This window comes from Haliotis rubra, unplaced genomic scaffold, assembly GCF_003918875.1.
Source record: "Haliotis rubra isolate DU_JTF1 unplaced genomic scaffold, ASM391887v1 Scf477, whole genome shotgun sequence".
NCBI lineage: Eukaryota > Metazoa > Mollusca > Gastropoda > Lepetellida > Haliotidae > Haliotis > Haliotis rubra.
Window position 1 is genome coordinate 21,988 of NW_025767165.1, and position 6,983 is coordinate 28,970.

General features: G+C 38.6%; 1 long non-coding RNA gene across 1 annotated transcript; it reads right to left on the reverse strand.

The window, feature by feature from the left end:
* Positions 1-908: 908 nt before the first annotated feature.
* LOC124290889 lies at positions 909-6,470 on the reverse strand. The gene is made up of 3 exons (XR_006902071.1): positions 6,422-6,470; positions 4,001-4,082; positions 909-1,005 (listed from the first exon to the last, which is right to left on the reverse strand). It is a non-coding gene; the product is annotated as an uncharacterized LOC124290889 (long non-coding RNA).
* Positions 6,471-6,983: the final 513 nt, after the last annotated feature.

The window sequence follows — 6,983 nt, forward strand, 5'->3', positions numbered from 1 at the left end:
CATTTTGAATGTTCACATTCACCAATAAATTCAACTTTTAACATCCCAGGGCCATACTTGTACAGACATAGTTTTGTATGAAAATCAGTGGGGCGTTTTTGTAAATGAGCAATTATCATCATAAATTCAACATGGATTCCAGTCATATTTTCGTTTTGTATGAGTCAAAGGATCATACGGGTAAGAAAAACTCATGTTTTTTTCTTCATGGTCACCATGAGAAGTTTCATGTACGTGTTGGAAATCTGTCATTGCAAAAATATAATGGGTGCTTAATTAAGTTCGTTGTGTATATATCGCCACATATGAGGTGGCCTAAAGTCGGAAGTCTAATGTCCCCAGTTCGATGTGCAGAGTGGCTTCCCTAAACGTGTGCCAGAGACCAATGATCACAGGTTCAAATCCTGGTACATTCTAAGTTTGTCAATGCCATAACTATGCCCGTTTCTGGTAAGCGTTCGACACTTGCATCTTTCGGCATTTCGTCCCCCACAAAGCACACATGCCGTGAAGGAGGCGTTGAAGGCCAAAGTATCCTAGGCTTCTCCTTTCATTCATACTGGGATCGGTTTGTTGGCGTGGCATCCTATGTCACTGTATCCCGGAGATGTATATGCTTTAAGGAGACGGTGGGATAGCCTAGTGGTAAAGCGTTCGCTTTTCACGCCAAAGTTCAGTTTTCCATTTCCTACATTGGATTAATATGTGAAGCCCCGGTGTCCAAACCGTGATATTGCTGGGACATTCATAAAAGCGGCGTAAAACCTTACTCAGTCAGTCAGTCATGTTTCAGTCATTACATTCCTGTATTTTCATATTTACAAATAGCAATCTAGGAATAAAGCTGACTATGGCATGGCATCAAACAACATTCGCGCTTCACTTAACATTTCTTAGAAGATCACATCAAGCGTGAAGACTGCAGTTTATTCCCACGAGAATAGTTCAGGTAGACCGTTTAGATTGCGTCTTGGGACAGCAGTGCTTACTTCTTAGGATGAAGTTCTGAAAATGGGAGAAAAAAAGAGTTCGATAAACGGAACTATATAGAAAGGGTATATGTAAAGTTCGTGCTTAGGTATCTCTGTCCTCCACTGTAATAGAAATATTGAAGTATCGAATGAATGTAATCATCAACATCATCATCAATATAATGATCTTCCACATTGCAATCGTGAATATTGTCATTACAATCATTACACCTAATGTTGTCATTGCCACCGTTATAATAATCATTCATTTACTAATTACCACAGTTAAATCATGATTATCAAAACTTGTGTCACCATTACCATCATAAATGTTATCATTAACATCATTCTTATCAATATCTTCATGAATATCATATTACAGTCATGGCAATAATCAACACCACAATTAATATCCTCTATCATCTACAGAACTGTTGAGATTCTTGTGAGGTGTTTAGAAGTTGTTGAATATATAAGACAGGTATATGGATGGCAACCTCGTCTTTATTGTATAACACGACGTTTCTGGGCTACGTCTTGCCTGAAGAAGGGGCAAGAAGTAGCCCAGAAACGTCGTGTTATACAATAAAGAAAAAGTTGCCATCCATATATTTGTCTTATCTACAGAACCGTTATATACCCAACTGTTCTTATTGTCCGTTGTCAACAGATATTGCAAAATGAATAACTTCATCCTCTGAGACTGTAGTATTACACACACGAAAAATATTTTTAACTCCCTTACTAACTCCTTTATCATCATAATATCTTCTTTACCTCATAATATTTTCATTGTGAGTGAGTGAGTGAGTTAATATTTAACGTCACATATAATATTTTCATAACCATCGTTACCATTATTGACTTCGTTGGCACATGACCATTGTCTTATCATCACAATTAGAATAATCTTGCATGCAGAATGGTTGAAATAAATCACGAGACACATGAGACTGGTAAACGTGTGAGCTACTCGGATGTTGTGAACGTTGTTTGCTCGAAGATGACCACGATATCGCGTTATCAGATGGAAACATGTATGAATAATTACATTTGTATGTATTTCACAAAGCGTTTTGTTATCACATTTACATCCCGAGGACACATTAAATGTGACGTCCCGTCAGAAATACAATATTTGACATCCGCTTGTCAACATTTATCTGTCAATACGATATGTACATACCATTAGGGCTTGAGTTCATCTCGGAGAGAATGAATTTATTTATTGCATTTTCTGTCCAATCAATGTAAATGGATGTATGTATTATTAATGTGATAAAATAATTAGATTGCTTTTGGATAAACATGTGAGACCACAAAAAACTCTTATCACCGTAAAAAAATCAACGGCGCGCATCAATTAAAACGTGCTGTGGACAATCATAAAGTATGGATTTTGCATCAGGAAATGTTGCAGCGTTCGTAAACGTGCAGCTAAGCGGGCTGGTACGAAATTATATGAATATATTTGACTGACTGACTGACTGACTGAGTTTAGTTTTACGCCGCTTTTAGCAATATTCCAGCAATATCACGGCGGGGACACCAGAAATGGGCTTAACACATTGTGCCCATGTGGGGAATCGAACCGGGTCTTCGGCGTGAGGATCCAACGCTTTAACCAGTAAGCTACCCCACCGCCCCGAATATATTTGAAGTATATATTATATTTACACTGTAATCGTCCTATCTGAGGTCATGACGTATCCACTGTGACCGTCATATTTGAGGTCATTAAGTATTCACTGTGATCGTCATATTTGAGGTCATTAAGTATTCACTGTGATCGTCATATTTGAGGTCATTAAGTATTCACTGTGATCGTCATATTTAAGGTCATTAAGTATTCACTGTGATCGTCATATTTAAGGTCATTAAGCATCCACTGTGGTGATCCATTTGAGGTCATTAAGCATTTACTGTGATCGTCCTATTTGAGGTCATCCACTGTGATCGTCATATGTGAGGTCATTAAGTATTCACTGTGATCGTCACATTTAGGGTCATTAAGTTTTCACTGTGAATTTGAGGTCATTAAGTATCCAGTGTGGTCGTCCCATTTGAGGTCACTAAGCATCCACTGGACAAAGTATTGTGAATGGGTACTTCGAGAGGATGGGAAAGTCTGCAAGTGACTGCATCGAGTTGGTATACTCCCCAGGAGTTGAGATTGATAATACGATGCGCTGTTGAGATTGACATCCAATGATCGAGTGAAAACCAGCGCCTTGAGCATGTACAAGTTGCGTGGATATGTGCGCTATATAAATATCCTATAATAATGATAATATGTATGCGAATGCGTGCTATGCTGTTGAGGTTGAATATCACTAGAGTCGTAGTAATTATTGGGAATTTCAAATATACCAAACTTACAGGCAACTAAAACATTAACGTGTATATGGCGTACAATTAGGCTCTTTTGCGTGAGAAATCAATGACTTACGATTGCTTACAGAAATCTAAGCATCCGGTATTTACCAATAATCAAGAGTGCGTTTCCGAGTATGAAACACACTCATAACTCATCAAGGTATAAAAACATCCGAACTAACTGGCCAAAATGAAAGAGTATTATATATGGATTCATTAAATTTCTATTTACATTGTAATATTCTATAGAACATTATATAGACACACTCTAGTGCTTCTAAATATTTACGTCTCGTTAGCTAGGCATAGTATTAGCCAGCATGATAAATTCATGACAGAGCAAATATTTGCGACAAAACCTTTTACACATACATAAGAAAATGTCATTGAACTAAAGTCGAGTGTACGATTGTACGATTGTCGTGGGTATCTGTATGTGACTCACTATCAAATAGTGATTGAGTGAATGAGTGAGCTTAGTTTTACGCCGCTTTTAGCAATATTCCAGTAATATCACAGCGGGGGACACGAGAAATGGGCTTCATGCATTATACACAATTTGAGAATCGAGCCGGGGTTTTCGGCGTGACGAGCGACCTCTTTAACCACTCGGGTACCCACTATCAAATAGTTAGGATTCCAGGTGTACCTACGTATTGTTGGCTTGGTTCGTCTTCGACAACTTTGAACGAGCCTTCTTCATTCACATCACATATGAGCTGGATAACGGAAGTTCTGAAACAGCATGTTTACAATGTTTCAAACAAATCATCTGAACCATAACGATTGTACATGATAAAACCAAATTATTATGAATATGTTTACTATCCCATTACATATCCAGATCTATCCGCCTGTCAACCAATCTACCTATGTATCTTTGTTTGTGTGTATGTGAGTGTGTGTGTAATGTGTGTAATTCCAGTACCAAGGCCATTGGCCCAAAATACAGTCATGTATTAACTTTCACAATCTGCGCATAAATACACAGTGGAGTGTGTGTGTTTTGGTACTGTCGTAAACTGTAATTTACTCATGAGGATTTGATAGGCATGACCGTAACACAGAATCCTCTCGAAGACACGGATTTAGACTGGGTCTTCAGCAACCCATTCCTGTCGTAAGAGGTGACTGACGGGATCAGGTGGTCAGGCTAGCTGACTTGACTGGCACATATCATCGTGTTCAAATTGTGTAGATCAATGCTAACGATATCAATAGTGAGTGGGTGAGTTTAGTTTTACGCCGCACTCAGCAATATTCAAGCTATATGGCGGCGGTCTGTAAATAATCGAGTCTGGACCAGACAATCAAGTGATCAACAGCATGAGCATCGATCTGCGCAATTGGGAACCGATGACATATGTCAACCAAGTCAGTGAGCCTGACCACCCGATCCCGTTAGTCGCCTTTTACGACAAGCATAGTCGCCTTTTATGACAAGAATGGGTTGCTGAAGACCTAGTCTACCCCGGATCTTCACGGGTCAAACGATATCAATAACCTAATTGTCTGGTCAGAACTCGATTATGTACAGACTGCTGAAGAATTGCTCACTGCAGAGTTAAATCACACAAACAGCCATGTAATTGTGTTGAAATGTTTGTTGTTTTCCGTTGCACTCGACAAAATTCCAGATATATGACGTCAGTCTGTAAATTATCGAGTCCAGATAACTAAGCAAAGAGCAACTATCTATGTAAGTGGGATATGTTGACATATGTCAACCAAGTGAGGGAGCCTGCAAACCCCATACCGTTTGTGGCTGTATGCAACAAGTATGGTATGTATATTTGAAAAACAGTCATAACTACACTCTCAAGGACCTTGTATAATGCCAAGGTGGAATACAAGGGCAGAGCACACAGCAGCTGTTATACTCACAGTTACGGACAAAATACAAAAATGATGCAGTCCGAAATCTTTGAAAACATTCAATGCAAATGTCACTTGTATACATGTCAAACCCCTCCTGTCTTGTAAACCTCCTGAATAATCTTCTTTAAGACCTTTGTGTTAATGAACAGGTCAGTCTTGACAGTTCAAGAGTCAAAAGTGAAATGTCAGTTATGACAATGAATATGACAGTGAAAAGATCACAGAAGAAGCCAGGAATGTTAGTGTGTGATCTCGTCATTAGAAACAGAACGTTACAGACTTGTGTTTACTTTTAAAATCACTCAGAAAAAGCAACTATTATGAACTGCAACCAAAGGGGAATATTTTGGTGTTTATACACACTCAACTACAAAAGCAAAAGTGGTCATCCTGCAAGACTCGCTACATCCACTTTATATCATCAGCGGCAGATTCACAGTCTCGCCTAGGCAATTGCACTGTCACAAGGTATGCCTATCTTACAAACTCAGTTCATCACTATAATTGGAATGCCAAGACCAAGTCCGTATTCTGGCACAGTTAAGATAGAAATAAAGTTGGATCCATTATCTCTCATTGATTTCCAAAACGACAAAAGATGATCAAACCATATTGTTTTAAAGCTGGTCAGATGTTCGAATGTATCTGAACTAGTGGTGGTCCGTTTAAGTGAAATATTCGAAGATTGGTCGCAGTGACTAAACGACCAAGCAATCGATCATGTTTTCTCATAATCGAACACAAACAATTCTGGAACACTTGTTTGCATTAACAAAAATTTCACAAGGTTGGCTTTGTCTGTTACATTTCATGACCACTACAAGTTCGTTCCAAGTCATGATTGAATTTATCTTCAAGACTCCAAGAAATTAATGTTCCTAACCTACTAATCATCCTTTAAAGATGTGAAATTTGTCAATGCCTTGTGTGCAATTTGCAAAAACACCAAAGAACTACAGGTTTTTTTCTTTATTCTTTTTTGTCCATCAACAAATATAATCAGGAAAATTTCATAAATGACGCTTACCAATTATTTCGATGATTGATCGGTTGTAATGAACCAATCATCAATTATGAGATTTTGACCAATCCCAGCACTAATCTGAACACAACAAAGAACAGGCAGAGGTCGACGTGCACACATTTGTGGGGATCTTTAGAGTTGTCAACGCCAGCAACATTACCAGTTGTTTCACCTTCTGTCGTAGATGTCAGAAACGTTGTAAGCGAGGACGAGACCCAAACTGGGTCCTGTATGAAGCTGGCCTGTGTGGAGTTCCCGAGGCTGTAGCTGAGGTCAAAATGCGGAGTCAGCTCGCACAACTGGAATGCAAAAGTTCTCTTTGATGCAAGAAAAAGATCCTATCATCCAAGTGAAAATATGACCCACAAGAATGCGTGTTCCAGTTTGGCCTTTCAGGTACTTTAGACTTTGTTTCCTTCCTTTAGACCACTATTTATTTTTCAGTTATTATCATTAATAGAAGGAACTGATAATACAACTGAAATGCAAAAGTTCACTTTGACGCTAGAATAAGGACCCTAGTTCTGTGTCAGTTATTATCATTTATATTTATTTAACCAAATTTTTTCTGTACCCACAAGGATCCCTCTCACTGATTGCAAGCCTGTTATATGACAATATGCCCAGCGGGCACACAACGTTGAGAAAACGTTTAATCAACGTTGACTTTTGGTTGTTTGGTTGATCAACCTTTCATAAACCTTGATTCAACGTTCATCATGCGACCAAAGAAA